Source organism: Coffea eugenioides, chromosome 8, assembly GCF_003713205.1.
Source record: "Coffea eugenioides isolate CCC68of chromosome 8, Ceug_1.0, whole genome shotgun sequence".
Classification (NCBI taxonomy): domain Eukaryota; kingdom Viridiplantae; phylum Streptophyta; class Magnoliopsida; order Gentianales; family Rubiaceae; genus Coffea; species Coffea eugenioides.
The window spans coordinates 9,450,755-9,471,978 of record NC_040042.1 but is presented as its reverse complement, the minus strand read 5'-3'; the positions used below and the strand labels follow the sequence as shown (position 1 = coordinate 9,471,978).

Genomic DNA, 21,224 nt, shown 5'->3' with positions numbered 1-21,224 from the left:
CTTGCAGTGTTGTGTTGATGATATATGCGTTTCAGAAAATTCCATATCTCCTGTGCAGTATTAAATAAACGTAAGCTGTTCACCATATGAGGTTCAATGGATGCTAAAATCCATGAAATAATTCGTGAATCATTTGATTCCCATTGACTTATTTCTTTCTCAGTTCCAGAAGCAGTAGAAGACCCATCAATGTGACCCCAAAGCTCCTTCCCTTTCAGAAACATTCTGAACTGAAATTCCCATGTTGCATAATTCTTCCCTGTAAGTCTGATACCCAAAGTCTCTGCAGATTGTCTTCCAAAAGAATTCTCAGCAGCCATTCTTAACAAAACTCAAATGCAAATCCGAAATCACAGATTGATAAACTAAGAAATATCAAAACCAGAATGTTGATTAGAAATCAACGCAAAAAGCTATAGAAAAAAAAATACTCAAAATATCTTATAGATTCAAAAGGTAGGCTGTGATACCATGACAAAATTTGAGTAAATTGACTGGAATCAGATCCGGTTCCTCTTCCTGGTCCTTTCTATTAAATAAGAATTCCTGTACAATCTATTTTTGGTAAACCCCTATATATACTTGATTGACCTAATATACAGCTATGGTAACTGATTTTCTATTCTAGGTAAGAAATATATACAGATTTTAGCCATAATGTCTGTCATAATCTGCCATATTCTTTTCCATAACCTCTGCCATATAATCTGCCATAATCTTTCCCATAATATCTGCCACAATCTTTCCCATAACCTCTGTCACAATCTCTACCATTGATACCATTGATATTAAATGAGTATGGAAAACTTAGTCTTTTTTTTTGTTGTTGTGAAAACTCCAACCAATGTTTATTTGGGTCCTTCCTGCACATTTCCATAGTAGTTTTCCTGTTTTCTTGCATCTGTATTGCGTGATATACCCTAATTTCTTCTTGTGCATTACATGCCTCTGTATTCATTTAAAGGGAAGATGTTGTGACATTTGTGCATATGATCTTTCTTTAAATCTATTTTTCCCTAGATTGACTGGTAAAAAGGACTAAGAAGAAGGTTGCTTTCTATTTTGTTAGTGTATACTTAGCTTTTGGAATTAAGAAGCCTACAGATCTGTTGATTACGGTCTTTTTTGTATGTGATGGCCGCTTCACTATTGGCTTGTATGTCTTCTTTTCCCCCTGCTTGAGATGGAACTATCAGCTGTTTTTCCTTTTCACCCTTGTTTTGAATTATAGGTTAAAACCAAGCTTAAGGGGCACCATAAGCAAATCACTGGGCTTGCTTTCTCCCAGAACTTGAATGTATTGGTATCATCTGGAGCTAATGCACAGGCAAGTGCTTTTTCTTTTTTTCCAAGTCTAGTTTGAAATTATCTCCTTAATCATCTGACAAAATGTTAAGGAGCTAACTGCTCATGATTGGTGCGCCATATTGTTTGCAGCTATGTATCTGGAACATTGATGGTTGGGAGAAGAAGAAAATGAAAGCTATACAAGCACCACCAGGTCATACATCACCCCTAATTGGAGAAACTAAAGTTCAGTTCCACAATGATCAATGTCATCTGCTGGTCAGTCATGAAAGTCAGATTGTTGTTTATGACACTCAACTTGAGTGTTTGAATTCGGTGAGTATCTGCTTTATTCTAAGGGAATTTATTAGTTGGTTTAATTAGTACATTTTTCAATCAAAATTTAAATCGTATACTTGCTATATGTGTTGAGAATCAGAGAGATTTAGTTCTTCGGTTTCAGTCTGGCTTGAAACTCTAGATTGTCCTCTGATATGACTCTCTTCCCACTGATGCAATCTTAATTCCCTACATTCTGTGGTGCATAGCCAATCAAATACTGGAAGGATAAAAGGGCATTATGAAAATCAATTTTGCAAGGATTCAAGCATAATACATTATGTGTTTGGGTTAACTATGGATGTGATTTTCTCCTTCTTTCCCTAATTGGTTATGTTTCTACCAAGGACCAGAAGAAGGTTGAAAGAGGGAAGAGAGACAATAACTTTATCTGCCATTTTGTTTTTCTAGATTAACTCAGTGAATGGCATTTAGTGGCCTTCAAATTTCCATTCCCATGTCTGCTTGTATAGCATCTTCTCATCTTCTTTTTCCCCAAATATTGGGATTCGTGCTGTAGATCGTTACATGGTAAATATGAAAACTTTTCCATGCAGCAAAAATTTGGATAAATTTGTTCCCTGGTATGGTATAAGACTCAATAGAGTGGTCTTCCAGTAATGTTATCCCTTCCTCTTCAGAGGTCTTTCGAAGTGTTTGCGTTGAGTACCTCTTTGTTGTCATGATTTTAACTGTTTATTCTATTGCAGTGGTACCCACGAGATGCACTTTCTGCCCCCATTTCAAGTGCAACATACTCTTGTAATGGCCTGTCGGTCTACACGGGATTTTTGGATGGTGCAATTGGAATCTTTGATGCTGATAGCTTGAGGCTCCGTTGTCGGGTAGCACCATCGGCTTACATGTCTTCATCAATTGTCAGGTATTGAAATGATGATACTCATCTGACTTGTCATTAAAGAAGCTGGTCATGCTTCATAGTTCTTTAAGTTTCTGCCATGGTCTGAGACAGTCAAACAGGTTCAGGATATATCATGGTAAAAAATCTCTCTTTGCTAGCACAAGTGTCTCTCTGTGTGGATCCTGACTTTGTTTTTGCTAGCGATTCACATATGTATCTGACTGGAAGACTAAAATGAGTCTATCATGTAGCGTGCAGTTGTGTGCTTTTGAACACATCCTATTGCATCGAGTATACAATTTGGAATTTCCTTGGCTTGTCTTTAGAACTAATCTAAAATACAAGAGTAGATCAGTAATTGAAAAGGTTCAAAATTTCTAAAGCAATTTTCTGTAACTCTCATTTTGTTCACTTTGAGCGGCAGTGGAGAAATTTTGTAACTATATATGCTTTTGCATTGACATTCAGTTCATAAAATTGCGAATCTCATCTTGAACTTTAAGTGGTGCGTTTCTATGGATCTGACGTGAGTTTTCAAATGTGGCAGCAGCAGTAGTGCTTTTCCCATGGTCCCAACTGTTTGCATCCATAAGAATGCAATATTTTGATTGCGGTTTATAGTTTCATTAAGAAGAGGAAGGTGCCAGTGCTGAAAATTGCAATGATTTGATGCAAATTAACTAATTGCACTCAGAATATTTTGGTTGCATTGTAAAACTTCAATTTGTGATTATTGTTATCATCTATTAGATATATTGAAGACATACACTTCAAAAATAAGTCTTTGAAAAATAATATAATAGGGAAAAAAAGTCTTTAAATTTATGCACATGAATAAACGCATCAATGTATACTTTGACAAACATAATTATAAAATGAAAAATTTTAAATTGTGAAACATTTATTTTATTTAAATTAAGAATGTGGATCCTATCCATTGGCCATCAGAGTGGCACATAAAATCGAGACCTTTTTTTTTTCTGAAGTCATTGAGACTTAAATGACCTGGGGTTAGGGCTTATTTTTGAGTAAAATTTTTACATAGACCACTCAATGCATGAACTTCCTGGGACAGAGGGGCGAATTTCATTTGGCCATACCACAAATTTGTTAACAGCTATCAATAGATAGGTTACAAAATTTGAAATTATGTTTTCTTAGATAATTATTTGTGAATAAAACTATACAAGAAAAAAATCCAATAGTAAACTGCTAAAATGATAAATAGTCATGTGCACATGAAATTACAAGATATAATTAGCATTCTTGATATAATTATGAACTTCATCCAACCAGAGTTTAGCTATTCGAGTTGCAAGTAAGATGTGGATGGAATAAAGTGATTGCAATATGAGAAAATTAAATTTTTTAATGAAATACTAATATCTTCTTCATTTAAGTCATAATATCTGCTATGTTTTTGGTTCCAGATTAGTCATAATATGTTTGTTCTCATTCAAAAGTTACTTCGGATTTTCAATCACAGATCATTTCATTATTTTTGTTATGTTTTTTAGGGAAAAAATTTTGATGGTTATTTCTTTGGGTCAAGGGTACCCATTAACACATCTAAAATTCATCTAATTTATAATATATATATATATTAATAATTATTATTCTCCTATGCATTCATATGTTTTCCCTATTTAATCTTACCTACAATTCCTTATATTTATTTACTTCCATAATTAATCTTACATTTTCAAACTAGAACCGTAGTCAAATCCCAATATCTTCTTCAGTTAATTCAAGCTCTAGCAAATGACTAAAAATTCATATCAACAGGCCTGTTGGTCTTCCCTACACTTATAGGACTGTACACACAAATAGTTTCTCACGTAATATACATGAATATGCGGACCCACTCATATATAATTGTATTACGCAATTTTCAAATCCAAGAATGGGATGTGCTTAATTTTGTGCCATTCCTCTCTTCCCCTTTGACACCGTGGTCCCAGTAGCTCGCAGTAATTTATTGTCAAGCTTTGGAGTGTCGTCATCATTTGAATGCTGGATGGAAGTGTTTCAAGCTTCGGACAAAACTGTAGTGTCAGGTGTTGAAGAGAAGTGAGGTGGTCTCCAAACCAGTCTGGCAATGAAGTTAGATTGTCCAATTCATTCAGCTCCAGTTCTTGTAGTGCGGGGAAATATTTGACTTCCTCTGGCAGAGCTGTCGCGTTTGACCCGGAGATGCGTAGATGAGTCAGGGATTTGACGGCTTTAGTCCCCATTGAGAGACTCACCAAATTATGGCAATTGTCGAGATGGAGTTCCTGCAAAGAAGCAAGGCCTCGCAATCCTTCTTCTGGCAGAGACTCCAGCTCGGGACATTCCACGATGGCCAACATCTTTAAAGCCGTGAGGCTAGCCAAGCTTCTAGGTAAGGCTTGCAGATCCGTTATCCCCCAAATAACTAGGGATTCAAGAAGACTAAGATTTTGTAGCATCTCTTCTGGAAAGCAACTCAATCCTTCAATCCACTCAATTCTAAGGGAGTTAAGACTAGTGAGATTGGAGATTGAAGCCCATGCCATGTTCGGGCACTCCAAGATGCGTAACTCCTTTAGGGACGGCATACGTGGCAATGGCAATGTCAACGTTGGGCAATCACTAAAGGACAGGGATTCAAGTCTAGAGAATACCCTTGGAGTACCTTGGACTTCTCTTCCTAACATTCCTTTTAGGTTGGGCATGATCTGTAACGTCAGCTTTTTCACCCCTGCAGTACTCTCCTGGGGCCCAACTATGTACTCCGTGGCACTGTTCCACACCAAAACTTCTGTTACAGTTGAAATCCAAGATGGAAATAATGATGAACCTTTGAAGCCATGTATCCTCAGCAATTGAAGGTTGGGGCAGGGTTTCAAGGCTTCGAGCACTTCCTCATCATTGTACCGTTGAAGCGTTCTTTCGAAATCCCAATGCAAATTCAACTCGCGGAGACTCTGTTTTTTAATTAAGCAAACTTCTTCTGCATCCTTTTTGTCTTCAATCCTCTCAAGGTACCCAATTGTTAGCTCTCCTCTAAGCATATTTAAGTCTCGCAACTCACTTAGTCGGAAGCCTTTTTTGCCACTCAGGACGACCATACTCAACGTCCGCAGGCAAGTCAACTTCTCAATTCCACTCGGCATGTGAGTCAAACTCTCACACCCCTGTAGACAAAGATGTCGAAGATTTCTGAGGAATCTCATGCCTTTGGGCAGGCTCCGAAGATTGATACAGTCATTTAGGTTTAAAATTTGCAAATTCCACAAGTCACAAATTGAATTGGGTAGTTCAACAATGCCAGTTCTTGAAAGATTTACATGCCTTAAATGTTTCAATTTGCTTACTGCAGGTGGCAACTCTGTAAACTTATTTGCTGTCCACCACGGTGACCTTACAATGAGTGCCCTCAGGGAACGACAATTTAACAAGAAAGAAGAAAACTGGTCAGTGCCTGTGATTGTAATAGGAAAAGCCACTGTTAACATCATGGTTCTGTTTGACTCTGTTCCACCGTGTTTAGCCTCCATTACGGATTGAGCCAGATCATGGACAAGGTCATGCATCTTAAAAGCAGGGACACTGCGACGGGCAAACACATGTTTCTCCACAGCTTGGAACAGTGATCTATTATGTAGTTCAGTCAGCACAGTATCACCAACATCTTCCACTTCCATCGTTCCATTAGAAGTAATCAACCCATTTGCCATCCACAAATGTGTTACCTCTTCTTTTTCAATTTCATAGCCCTTGGAAAATACAGCACAATATGCAAAGCAACGTCTCAACTCTACCGGAAGATTAAGGTAGCTCAATCCCAATGCAGGCAAGACATGTGTTTCATCTTCAGGTAAGTTCCAAAGCTCACTGCATTTCACAGAGTTCCATTCCGCTTCCGACTTAAATCGTAGAAAGCCTCCAAGAGCCTTTGCAGCTAGTGGAACACCGCCACACTTTTTTACAATCTCTTTTCCGATAGCTTCAAGTTTTTCTTGCTTCTCCTGACAATCAAATGCCCATTGCCTGAACAGTGACCAACACTGGTCGTCTGACAAACTCGATAGACAATGTGTCTTTAATGTGCGCATTATTTCCGCAACTTTTTGCTTGCGAGTTGTCACAATAATTGAACTACCACTTGATCCACATGCTAGAACAGATTTCAAATCCTCCCATTCCTGTCGATTCTCATTCCAGACATCATCCAGTACAATCAAGTATCTTTTCCCTTCTAATAAACTTTGAAGTTTTATCTGGAGAGCATTCAAGGGTAAGTCTCCAGTAGAAGTCCCTTGATTAGACTCAATTAAGGCTTTTATAATGCTCTTCACATTGAAATCCTCTGAAACCCAAACCCAGAGTTTTAGCTTAAAATGCTCGGTTATGCACTGATCGTTGAAGACCAATTGGGCAAGTGTTGTCTTTCCAAGGCCTCCAACACCCACTATAGGGAGCACTGATACATTTTGATTATCTCTGACTTGATTCACCAATACTTTCACAATCTCGTCTTTCTCCTCGTCCCTTCCAAGGACTAGATCCGGTTCCTTTACCACGGATCCAGTCTCACGTGTTCCAGTAGAATCAACCTGAAAGTGGTTGCTCCCACGCTTCTGATCACTCAAACCAAGCTTTATTCGCTCATCAGCAATTTCATTAAATTTTGCAAGGATCTCCTTCATCCTTGTCCCAATCCTGTGACGAAACATTAAGTTTCCTGCAACAAGGTAACACATCAAACTAAAACAACCAGAATTTTTGTACTTGACTCTTGAGGCTTCAGCTGCGTAATCATCCAATACATCGTCGATTTCACAGGCAACAACATTGAGCTCCTGAAGCCACTGTTGTATTCGCTTGTTTGTGAATTGCTTCTGCTCAGCATCTTCAAGTACTGCCTTGATGGAAGAGAGCAAGCGTGAAAGCTTTTGCATGTCAGTTGCGACGCCACAAAGCAATCCAAGCTCCTTCTGGATCATGGAATTCAAAGTATCTTCGAGAATTCCCACAAATGCGGCCATCACGTGTGACCTGAAAAATCACAGTTCAAGAAAGTTAAATCAATGTTAATCAAGTTATTAGAGATTTATAACTTGATGGACCCATTAGAAAATGAAAAATTGCAACATAGTTATAAGCAAAAGCTGTTTTTCTGTTACTAGGAAATGAAAAAAACATATCTTCTACATTAACATGAAAACATTGTTTGTATTCATTTTAGGTAGCCAGTCAATGACCACCAAGAATACTTATCGATTAATCAAAGAAATGTTTTCAGAATAATTGGTGGACATGCATGGTTACAAACTCGAGAAACATGTTATACATACATGAGGTGGAAGATCATGCATGGAGCTTAGTCTTTGAATCATGTGCCATGGAAGATAATTTTAAAAAACCGATTTAAATGAAGTATTGCCCTATTCCAAAACCAACTTATCAAGAATGTTATGAAAAAAAATGGAACAATCCTGGTGAATGAATTTTAGGAAGAGTTCAAAGTATGCGATATAGAGTCCCAAGGAAAATCGAATCTTTGGATGTTTCAACATTAAAGCCTAAAGTGAGATAGGAGCACATACAAAGGCGATGACCTTTATTCATTTACAGGTTTTTATAAGCTCGAGGTTTTCACAAGGAAAAATGGACATTACTATTTGTAGGAAATGCTTTCAAACACCATTTTTATCTCGAGTAAACTTTTTGGGTAAATGACTCCCAATTGTCCCTCAATTTTTACCAATGATTTTATTTGGTCTTTCAACTTGTACAAGTGTTTATTGAGTTCCTCACCTTAGAAATTAAGTTATGAATAGTCCATCCAAGCTAAATCACATTATGGTAATATTTACTTTCCCACTGAGGTTCAATTTAATGTCTGTTTTCCCACTCTAATTTTAAATATAAAACATATTTGTCCTTTTTAATAGTTTCAGTTAAGTATCTAATAGTTGACTTATTTGAATAATTTAATATGTGTTGAAAATTCTGAATTTGGTTTTAATTCGTCCCAAAGACTAAATCTAATCAAGACAATTTTCATTCTATAATACTAAGATTCATTTTAATGTAAGTTTGGCTCCTCCCAAGTTAACTTATAAAGTAGTCAAATTTGCCATTTTAATTGTTTCCATAAATATTGAGTTGTTGACTAGTTTGATTACTAGTGGTGAGGGGATGGTTCTTAAAATATTCACCACTACGAGGTTCCAAATTCAAATTTTTTGCCTGGTAGTTATGAGTGGAAAGGGTGCAGGGAGGGATGGGAGAGTAAAAAAAAAAGTTTTACTAAAAAAAACTGATAACAATCTCCTTTAACAAATTTTGTCTGAGCATATTCATTCCAATCTACTGTTATGCACATTATCATTCTTATTTGGGGCTAAATGATATATTTAGATTCTAATGACATGTTTAGCCAAAATAGGGTACTTAAAAAAGAAGCACACAAAGAAGAAGAAGAAGAAAAAAAAATCAAAACAAGATATTGGGATTTTTATTTATGTGTATCTTTTCTGTAATCTTTTTATTGTCAAACTTTATGGTCTTTTCTACAATAACAACTACACAAAAACATTAAATAGTTAAATAAATCTCTATTATTTATTTTGTATTTAATCTTTTCTTATTCTTGTTGGATTAATGTTTCTTTTTAGATATATTTTTTAGTTTTATTATATTTCAAGCAGAATAATAATGATGATGACATTGTAACAAGACTAAATGAGTTAGCAAAATTCGTAACATATGGCGATGCTAGCTTGTCATGTGTTGAAGAGTAGCTTGTCTGTGAATAGTGACTATAATGACGAGGGGTATTGGGATATCGACGATCCATTTGGTTATGCATTATAGCTATAACCTTAGGGTCGAGTCTCTTTTATTTAATTCTTCCTATATCGTAATTAAGTCGTAACTCCGAAGGAATCCAATAAGTCGAGTCCGACAGAGATTGAAACTATTCTTCAAGCGAAGATTGCCAGGCTGAAAATGGAGCACATGACCTATCAGATGGTATAAATTTGTACCCGACCTATAACAAGCTGCAAATACATGCGAACATGAGAATCTGAATTCAACCCACTTGCCACACGTACATGTGTCATTCCCAAACTTGACAATCTGCGTATTGCCACCCTTTCTATTATTGCGTCGACCAGTGATAATGTGATAAAATTTACATCTGTGATCATATAATTGTACCTAATCCGTCATTGCCTTTAGTTCATTTTTCAAGAATGGCTTCCATATTTCTTTAGAAAAAACATATATCATGTTGAAAAGCCAATTTCTGCTTCAATGTAAAGAGTTCAAAAGTTTGGTTAAAAGTGAACTACACTCATGTTGTTATTGGTAATAACCGAATATTACGTAATACATTGTTGAAACACTCGGTTACGTTCATCGATGTGTGGCCCCACTGATATCCCCCATCCTTGTATAATGCCCACTGTTCTAGTTTGACAGAATAGCCATTCAACCATTTATATGGCTCTTCATTTAACAGCAATATTTGTTCCATAAATGTCTCGTATTTTTTGTCTTGATTTGCTGCTTCAGTAACCCATATAAGATCCTTCAATCTAGACAATGACATTTGATCAATGATTAAACTCATATTTGGTGTATTAATACTATGTATTAGTGTATATTCACTCCGAAATTTCTGCGTAAAGTTGGTCTGCATGTGTACTAAACAGTATCGGTGCACGGCCATCGGTTCCTTTCACTTCGACAAAGTATTCATAGCCTGTGTTATGGCTTGTGCCTATCCGAAATGACACATATAGTTTCCACCTCACGACACACATGACGTCGAAATATGACATGAATCATGCCCAACTCCGATTTGTCTCCTCGTCTACAAGTGCGATGCAATTGGCCACTGCCGATTGGAGGCATCAAAGCTAACAGTAACTAATAATTTTGCTTTGTATGTGCTCTCTATAAATGTGCCGTCAATACAAATAACTGGTTTAAGGTGTCGAAATGACTTGATTACCGGCCCAAATGCCCAAAACATGTAATGAAAGATTATGCATCCAACACTGCTTTACAGATAGTGCTCCTACTCGACAAATGTTCCAAGATTGGCTTTCATTAGTTCCTGCATGTATGTAGGCAGTGCGGCTATTGAAGTTGACCAATCACCATACATAATATCAATCACACGTCACTTAGCATCCCATGCATTTTTGTACGAAACATCCGTACCAAAAGCACGTTTAATGGTCGTTTGTGTTTCTTTGATGGCATACAGTGGACCATTCTCGATGTGGTGTATTATGTACTCTGTTATGAGTTTTGAACTCAGCTGTCGGTGGTCATTAGAATACGAAACTCGTGTACACATGTGCTCCTTCACAAATGTTACAATCTTCCACATATTATGTGTGCACCTCAGAGTATCTCTTAGCTGCCAATTATATGGAAGGGAGGCACTATGGGACTTGCAACGAACATACTAGGTAGTCGATTTACTTTCCCACACTTTGTACTCCATGTTATGCTTGATCGACAAAAGTTTGACGGCTCGCTGCATGTCGTTCTTTGTTTCAAATTTCAAAGATCATTCCCAATTTAAACTCTTTTGTCCGCTCATCCCACACATTGTACTCCTCCGAAGCTACCTTCTTAAACGGATCAAAATTCAGTAAGGCTTCCACACCTTCAGGGTCATTTAGATGGGCTGGTATATGATATGAGGTCGATGGACCGGCACCTGATTGCACCCATGGATTGTCAGATTTTTCATCGATTTGATCCTGCTCATCGTGACTACTATCATTCGAATAATCGCCGACGGGTTCCGGTTCCATGTCTTAATCAACATGAATGCCTTCATTCTCCTATATGCTCAATAGGATTATCGAATTGAAAATTTCCATTTGAGGTAATTTATCAAGAGAACTACTATTACGAACATGCATTTACTTCTATCATTCTTGTCGTTTCGATTCATGCGTCCTTCCTTACGACTTGGCTTATCATTCCACATTCGTTTATACTCCGACTGTACTATCATTTTTGTACTTTCACTTAAAGGAGTACGAAGCATGTTATTTGACTTCTTTTCAAAATCAAATTGGACTAAAGATGTTTGTCTGGCATCATGTTCACTATGGATATGATAGGTTTGTGGCTCTACTTCCACATATATCTCACACGCCGTGTGACATCGATTTCATATGATATAGCGTGTCAATGTCATCTTCGCACCCGATTGCACTACAACAAATATATTTTGGCCAACAACATTTCTAAATCATAGATTCAATTTGAAAACATTCTGATTTAGTTGCATGTAGGTGTATACTCTATCCACCAATTCATCATAACTTATTCAATATTTCACTAAAATGACTTTTTTTATACTGTGGAGGGACATATGCGAATGATCCTCTGGTCTCGTTTATTTTACCTCCTCAATAAAATTAAAACACCAATGCAAGGTCTATCGACATTTTTCTAATCTTACAAATATTTTTATGTCAAATTATATTTTTTTAACAATTTCTCATAATTACTAATATTAACGCAACAAATGTTTTTATTGGTAATAGCACCACTAATAAAACAATCATCAATTTCAAATGAATAAATTAAGATATAGTTATCAAACAAATAGTATTATTCAAACTATTAGAGTAATGGTTCTTCTTTACTATTAATTACTATTTATTATTTATATTAATATTACTTAACAATTAATAGTACCAGTACTATTAAATTATCAGTCACAATCTCACTATCTCATATTGTATTATTGTTATTATGACCATTTAATTTTAACCACTTACTTTTTACTATTTACTATTTATCATTTACCATTTACCATTTACCATTCATCATTCACCAAAATGTAAATTATCAGAAAACAAACAAACACTTGACACATTATCTAAAATCAAATAAATACTTGTCACATTATCTAAATATCAAACAGATTAAATAATCTTTCAAAATATAAATTACACATTTAATCTTAAAAACAACCCATAAATAAACATCTATTAAGACTACTGACTATTAAATTGAATAAATAAGAAGCAGCATAATATCTAAAACTTAAAATAATTGCAAATATTATGAAATAGTTACTAATAAAACTTTTAAATAAACTAACCTTATCACCGACAATATCTCTTCTTTAAAAAACTTCTTTTTGATCTATTGCTCTTTTGTCAATCAAACAATAATGTTGTTTTTCTAGATTCAAGCCATCTCAATCCACCGCCTACCACTAAAAATCCAAGAGATAATGATAGATCTACAATCTTTCTGGAAATATGTAGAAGATGAAGAAGAAGATGAGGGAATCCTACCAAAAAGAGAAAAGAGAAAAGCTAAGAAAGTTGGGATTCTCTCAAGTGAGTATAGAGAAGAGAGAAAAGTTGAGAAAGTTGGGGTTGTCTGTGAACATAAGGTATTATTGTCAGCAACATAAATAATGGAGTACACTGCTACTTTGACTGGAAATTTTTTTTGACTCGCCGCAAATTCAATTTGCGGTAAATGAAAATCCCTACCATCCGTTGATCAAGGTTGATCAATGGTCAAAAATCTAACGTCACAAATTCAAATCTTGATCAATGGTCAAAAATCTAACGTCACAAATTCAAATTATGATGTTAGTTTTAAAAAAAATTAGGGTCATTCTTCTATCGCTGTCAGCTTTTTTTATTAAAAAAATAATGAGGCGGAACTACGACCAATGGTTATGTGGGATGGACGATGGCAAAACTATCGCCGCAATTGAGATTTACGGTTTCACTTTAAAAAAAAAATTGCGCTTTCACTTTTTTTTAAAAAAAATTTCGGCCGCAATTTGTGTCCATTGATGCGGCACGTTTGATATGCGACATAAAAAAAAAAACCAAGGCCGCAGGCCGTTGATGATATGATGATAAATGGCAGCTGATGCTTCGCCACTCATCAAGGCTTGCCAAAAAAAAAAGAGAAAACTAAAGTCAGCCAAAATAAATAGAAATTAAAACTACTTTATTGGAAACCTCGTATCAGAATTGCGGCGACCCTAAAACAGAAACGCTCTGCAAACTACACCACTTTTAGGACAATTTTTTATTTTAGCTATATAGTGAGAAATTTGGCTATAATAATGCTTTAATATCTCAAACCAAAACAGATGTTCAAACTAAAAGATCAACAAAGAAAAAAATACGAAGCCTTGGCAAAAGTAAGACTAGTTCCTTAATCAATCATACTGCTGTATCCCCAACTTCACCATTCAACAATATTGCTATGTTCTGTTCTCCATTCACACTTAAGACTAGCTACTTAAAGTTGATCTAAGAAAAGAAAGCATAGCCTTGGTAAAAATTGGGAGGATTTGATACCCAATACAAATAGCATATCCTAATCTATCGCACCCTTAATTATTCAAGACATCAAAGAAAATTTGCATGCATACAACAGTTAAAAAAAAGCTATTGGTTAAAAGAAACAGAATGTTAATAGCAACTACAAGCCGAGCAGAGTAGAATGGTGACAAAGAAACACCAAAAAGAGCAGAAACTATTTGGTAAAACATCAAAAGATCATTGAGGTAATTTATCAAACATATGGCGTCTTTTACTGCCTGGTCCTAAAGAACACAACAGGATCTGCTAACTGGTGGAGGGCTTCCTCATCTTTTATTTCTTCTCATCGAGTATACAATGTCACTGCAGACCAAAGGATAACGACAACTTGGGACTTGGGAGTACGGGAAGAAAAGCCGCAGTTGGATAAGACATCCACAACAAAATCAACTACCATTCCTAGGTTACATTGATAATGTACTATATAAAAGTCAGATTTTTTAATACAACTTTGGTATGATAATCAAAATAAAAAAAATTCACAAAATAAAATTTTGGCACATGTGGTATTGATGAAACAAGACACTTTGCTTCGCTTTACCAATTGAGTATCAAATGCATTTACAAAATAATCCAACTTGTATAGCCATATCAAACCAAAATCATGTCTCAGATCTATATGGAAACTATTAAGGTAAAAACACACCAAAACCATGTCTCAAGTCTACAAAGAAACTATTGCAAAAACGCATCAAATTGTCTATGGTCGATCATCATCATGTGAACGACCTGCGTATTAATGCATAAATGAGCAAGCCACAGATTTTAATGATGACAAAGGCAAAAAACAAAATACACAACATCGCGATCAAGTTATACAAAACTTTAATATAGTGCAGAGCATCAGCGATATGTTCCATGGCCTCTGTCAGCATTGGCGCAACCCACGCATAGATCAATTGTAAGACCACTCTACCATCAAATCTAGGATCAGACTCATCATCACCATCGCTCTTAGGATTGGAGTCAGGGTTCGGGTTGGGCACTGGATATTGGTTGAGGTTTGGGGTATAATTTCCTCCCCCAGGACCAATACCATATAGGCGTATAGTCTCTCTAAACGAGTCAGTAGTATCAGTATGAGAGCCATCCTCCTCATTTTCACCACTGGTAGTAGAAGTCTGTACTCTAACGTCAATCGTAGTTTTATTGGTGGTACTACAACTTTGGATTCGATTGTCGTCAGTAGTCACCTGTATGCTACCAATGCAAGTCTGGACACCAATGTCTATAGTAGCAGTCAGCTGCAAGCCGCCAATGAGGTCTTCCTGAATTGCTGGAGCTGTCAAAGATGGGAATGGGAATCCCACTTAAACGAGTATCCCAGCCTCTCAATGGTTCTGAAAATGATTGTGTGAGCCATGTCTGAAGCTAAAAGGACAAATAATACTTAAAGTTGTTATCTTTTCTTGCAAAGCTCTAATCTACAACTTCTACTTGAGCAACTCCATTGGGATTCTAGGGTAATAAATTCTAAAGGTTTTTGAAAAATTGTTTTGTCTTTCAAGTCTACAGTAATAAACTCTAAAAATAACTCAAAAAACACAACGCATTTCAAATACACTCATAAAAAATAAATAAACCCCCCCTTTCTTCTTCACCCATCACCCACCATCCACCACCAATACCATCACACGCTGGAGAAGGTGAGGAGGAGGGAGGAGGAAGAAAGAAAGGAGAGGGAAGGAGGAAAAGGGAAAAAGGAGAAGGGAAGGAAGGGGGAAGGGGGAAGGGGTAATGGGGTGGTGGTGGTGGTAAAGTTATATATAATTTTAAAAATACTCCATTAAAATTTTAAATGTTAAAAATATTTCAAAATATATTTTTAAAACATCCCCAAAAATATTTATTATAAAAGATTTTCAAATACATTATTATAATAAAATATTTCAAAAATACCCCAAGGACACTTGATCCAAACGGAATCTATGCGGAGCCAAAAACAGCTATTTAGGGATTTTTTCAAAAACTTACTATAACTATATATATGAAAAATCTTTACTGTACATGTGTTTTGGGGGTGTTTTTAGAGATATTTTAGGAGTTTTTAAAATATATTTTGGGATATTTTTACAATTTACAACTTTTTTGGGATATTTTTAAAAAATTTTACACCACCCACCACCATCACCCCCTTCTTCCTCCTTCCCCTCCTCCTTCTCCTCTCCCTTCTCCCCCATCCCCTCCTTTCCTCCCACTCCCAAACCCCTCTTCCACTCGCGAGTGGTGGCTGCGGCCTTCTTGGTCGTGACCAGAAGCCACGAGTCGCAGCTAGACTTTTCTGGTTGCAATCAGATTTGGTCGCGACCAGAATGGTCGAGGTCAATAGAGGGGATGGGGGATTAGGAGGCAGGGAGAAGGGAGGAAAAAGGGAGGATGGAGAAGGAGAGGGAGAAGGAAGGAGAAAGGAGGAAGAGAAGGAAGGGTCGTGGATATAGGGGTGGTGGTGGGAGAGTGGCAGTGCAGAGTGATGGGTGATAGTGGTGGGTAATGTGTGGAAGAAGAAAGAGGAAGTTTTTTTATTTTTTAAATGTATTTGAGATGTTTTGTATGTGTTTGGGATGCGTTGTATTTTTTGAGTTGTTTTTAGAATTTATTACTGTAGACTTGAAAGACGAAAACAGTTTTTCAAAAAACTGTTAAATCCAAACGGAACTAAATTACTATAAAGTTTTCCACGTACATTATTACAATAAAATATTTTAAAAATAAAAAACTGTTAAATTCAAACGGAAAATTTTTGAAAATACCTCAAAACAACTCCGTTTGGATTCTAGGGTATTAAACTCTAAATTTTTTTGAAAAATTATTTTTGTCTTTCAATAATAAACTCTAAAAATAACTCCAAAAGCACAACGCATCTCCAAATAACTCCGCGATCTCCATCTCAAGCTCACTTCTTTCTTCCCATACTCTACCACAGCCGATTGTCTCTTGCAATCTCCGGCGACGATAGTCCATTCCTTCTTGAACTTCAGAGCATCCAAGAAAGGTATCAATTTTCCCTTAATCCAGCAATGCTTACTAATATCAATAAGCACTCCTAAATATTTTAAGTTTTAGTGTTTTACTATAGAAGGGGAACACGAGACTCCGAACACATATATATTGAAGTTCTACTTCTTCTTCTTGTTCCCTTTTTTCTTTTTAATTTTAGGATAGATGTTCCTTGATCATGTTAAACTGGCAATAGCATTTTAGTTTGAAAACAGAATGAAATTCGGCTTCTGAGCTCTTAAAGCCTTGTTGGAATTGTTTTTTAAGATTTCTTCATAGGGACTGATTGAATGATGTGGATTCATGATTTAACATTGGCAGAATAATTTTAGGCTGTCGAGTAGCTAGGTGATGATAGGAGCAGAAATTATACGGTTGAATTAGCAGTTTTTTTTTCATCATCCAAGATTGCTGTGATTGCTGGATCTAAGATTAGGTTCATTCTGTTGATTGATTAATTGAGCTTTTTTAATTAAACTATTCAGTTGATAATTACGTATATGTATATTGATATGAATTCTCTGAATAATGCTGACTGGTAGAGATGTAGATTATCTCTGGTTGAGGAACAATCTTGAGTATACTTTAGTTTGTGGTGCTATTGGAACATGACATATACAAGTTTGGCTTATTCTAACATATATAAAAGAGCGCCATATTCGATCAAATGTCATGGGTAATTTTTGGCTATTTTAAGTCTTCCTTGTTGAGCATTCCGCGTGCTTAGCACTACGCCATTCCACCACGAACAAGTTAGATTTAGTGGAGATTATTTTTGTGTATTAGGGCAGTTGGATTTATTTTCCTCAATTCGTACCTGTCGATCTGCAACCACAGTTTGTTTGATAAACAAATTGTGTGTGTTGTGCTTGTGTTGAACCTGTTTTGTTGTACATTTTCCAGACAAGGTCATAAGAAGTTTGAATTTTCAAAGTGTTCTAGTCCTGCCTGTGCAATCGAAGCTTCTTCCTAAAAGGCTTATATTGGCTTAGTGGTTATAAGGCCTAACTTCTTGAAAGCCATATGTTTGAATCTATGTTTAATCATATAAATCTTAGATGTCTAATTCTACACTTTTTGATTTGGATTTGCTTATTTATGACACTTTTTTTTGTTTGGTGGTTCCAGATATATAATCTGCTGCCGTGTTTTAATGATTAAATTAGACAGTCTCTTTCAATATGGAGCATCACTTTAACAATAGACAATTTATGAGAAGACCTACATATCGCCTAAGTGGTTGTAAACCTTAGCTGTTCAAAGTCTTACAAGTACATGATTTACGTCTTTAATTTGTATTATGGTGCTTAGAGGTGTCTCGCCTTTAGGTGCCTTAGTGCATTGGTGCTTGATTACAATTGCTTAAGCTGCATACCTTGATCTTCTCCTAATTGTTATCACGATAGTATGTTAGTCTTTACCCTTTGTTTCTGCCTTTATATGTCTAAAGTTTACAAGCTCTATGCTCTGTTTGGATTGGTTATTTTTTGAAAAACAAGTTTTTCATATACAATACTACAGTAATACATAAATAAAAATAACCTCAAAAATACCAAAATCAACTTCAAAAATACCAAAAAACACCAAAAAAAAACTCTAAAAACATCAAAAACATCAAAAATAACCTCAAAAAACACCAAAAACACAAAAATTAACCTAAAAAAACCCTCATTTACAGTAACAGTTTTTCATATACATTGTTATAGTAAAATATTTCAAAAACACCCTAAAAAACAACCAATCCAAATGGAGAACTAATTGTTTACCATGCCTCATTTAGTAAATGTTTATGGCTTTAATTTACTCTATATAAAAGCCTCAAAGCCTTTATGAATACTAATGAGCAGTATTTATGGGCTCGTTATACCGTCATTGCGTCGAACGTTTGGGCTATTTTCATCATTTTGCAGCTGTTAGTAGTGGTGTTGCAGACATGAAGCCCACCAGCCTCTGCTTCTTTTTCTTCTCCGCAAACTCATCATCAAAAATCCCTTATTGATCTCCAATATTACATCCTCCTCTTTATCCCCTAGCTCCCTCAGTTTGGATCTCGGCTTTTCCTTTCCCTTATCTGTAGGCTGGATTCGCCGGCCTACCTTAAGTTTATGGCCAGAACACTACAAATTTTGGTCGGCCTTTCCTCTATCATCTTTACAGCTTTATCCCCTAGCTCCCTCAGTTTGGATCTCGGCTTTTCCTTTCCCTTATCTGTAGGCTGGATTCGCCGGCCTACCTTAAGTTTATGGCCAGAACACTGCAAATTTTGGTCGACCTTTCCTCTATCATCTTTACAGCTGACTGCCTCTGAAGCTCTCAATTTGATTGGCAAAGCACGACAACTGGACGGATCACAATTCCTTATTTCGCTACTTGATTAGTGTTATGATTTTTTTTTGTGACTTTAAAATTTTGGTTTCATGTTTTGTGAAGCTGACATAGTCTAAACAAGTCCATAGAAAACCAAGTAGGAACAATTAAAACCAAAGTATTACGCATGTACTTTCTCAAATACTCGTGAGAATTTTAGCAAGGATTTGCATAATTTCTGGAAATAAAGAATAGGAACCATTTGCAGAATTTCAGAAATTACCGATGCTGCTAAGTTGGTTACATTACCAATTAAGGTGCTGTTCGGCAGGTTTCATTGCCTTTTTTTGAAAATTTTGAGGCCTCCCTGCTCGATGGATGCTACTGTAGTTGCGCATAGCAGAAGTTCACAAGAAAACAAATCAGTTGTTAAGTAAAACTCTAAGCCACCCAATCACTATTTTCTCCAATGGCATCCTCTTAAATTGATAGATTAAGTGTATATTCTTTCTTATTTTTACACACTCAGTCTTTTGATTTTCAGTAAGTCAATAACCATGCCAGAGTAGCTAGAAAACTGGGAAATGGGGCCTCACAACTTCCATTTTGCATAAGTTGGTGTAAATTAACAATTTACTTTCAATTTACATCTAATTGCCCTTAACTTACACTAAATGATAATAATCAACTTATATCAAAGTGTACTTGATTTACACAAAATAATAACAAATTAACATACACTGACCTGTACCTGATTTACATTAAACTAGACCTGATTCACACCAAATCCTACTAATTTATGCCAAAGGTCAACTTGTACAAAATTGTACGAAACACAAATTGCGAGGCCCGGATCCGCAAAACTGTATGCTCACACTCCATCCTAGGAGATGATCCAGATCCTAAGGTTACTGGAACTCTAGAGGTAGCTTGGTAAACTCCAAATCTGAATCTGTGGATTGGGATGATTAGTTGGGGGTATCTCTGTTAAAGTTGTTTGAAAATAAACCTGGATGAAGCAATGCCTAATTACAGCCTATGGACTTGGTAAGAAATTAATGAGCCGAATAATAATACAAGTTTCCTTTCACTCTTCGTATCTAAGGCGCTCCAAAAAATATTTTTAGGTCCCCCAATATTGGTTATTGGTTATTGTTAATCATTACAAACCACCTCTGCTTCCTATGTCAAGAAGGGTTAGAATATATGCCAACAATTGAAAAGATTCACAAGTTTTACATTAATTACCTGAGTTAGTGGTTCAATCTTCCAATAGTATCTAGAAATTTTTCCTTGAATCAAGTTACAAAATTTTTACTCCAATCAAGTATCAACAGTTTCTCAAAGTTATTAGGTTATGTGGAATTCAAAATTGCAGATTAACACTTTTGTTGGGTGTTCCAAATTCCTGAACAATTTTGGATGGACAAATTCTGATTTACAGGTAAAAGTAAAGGTTGATGATACACTGATATATATTGGTAGAAAATCTACTTGCATGTCTTGCTTCTTATTGCTTGATCATTATATTGGTGGAAGTTCTACTTGCATGCCTTGTGGTGAAGGACATCGTAAAGGTACTTTCTATGTGTAGGTTACTCGTTGTTCGGAAACCGATTATTTTCACTCATGGTGGACAAAGGAAGTTTACTCCTAAATAAGATGGTCCATATATTGTTCGAGAAGTGTACATAAATGGCTCATACAAATTGGTTGCTGAGGATGGATTAAGAATTGACCCCATCAATAACAAGTACCTAAAAATGTACTATGCATAATTTGTTCATATCTCATTCCATTTAAGTAAGTTTGTCATCTAGTGGTTAATTTACATGTCTATCTCAATAGCCATGACTAGGCTTAATTTATCTACTATTTCAAAGTCTATGAAGGTGGATTAGTGAATTATGAATTTCATAGGGATCAATCAAGTCTTGCATCACCTTATGGTGATTAAATTATGTTGGTATTCATTGCAGAAAAATATGTCAAATAAGGTTATTATACAGGCTAGGAAATTAATTGCAAGTGCTTTCTCTTGTATTGATTTGTTGGTTGTT

The 21,224-nt window shown here is 35.9% G+C and overlaps 1 pseudogene; it reads left to right on the top strand.

The window, feature by feature from the left end:
* LOC113780182 overlaps positions 1-21,224 on the top strand; it is a 42,012-nt pseudogene that overhangs the window by 10,940 nt on the left and 9,848 nt on the right.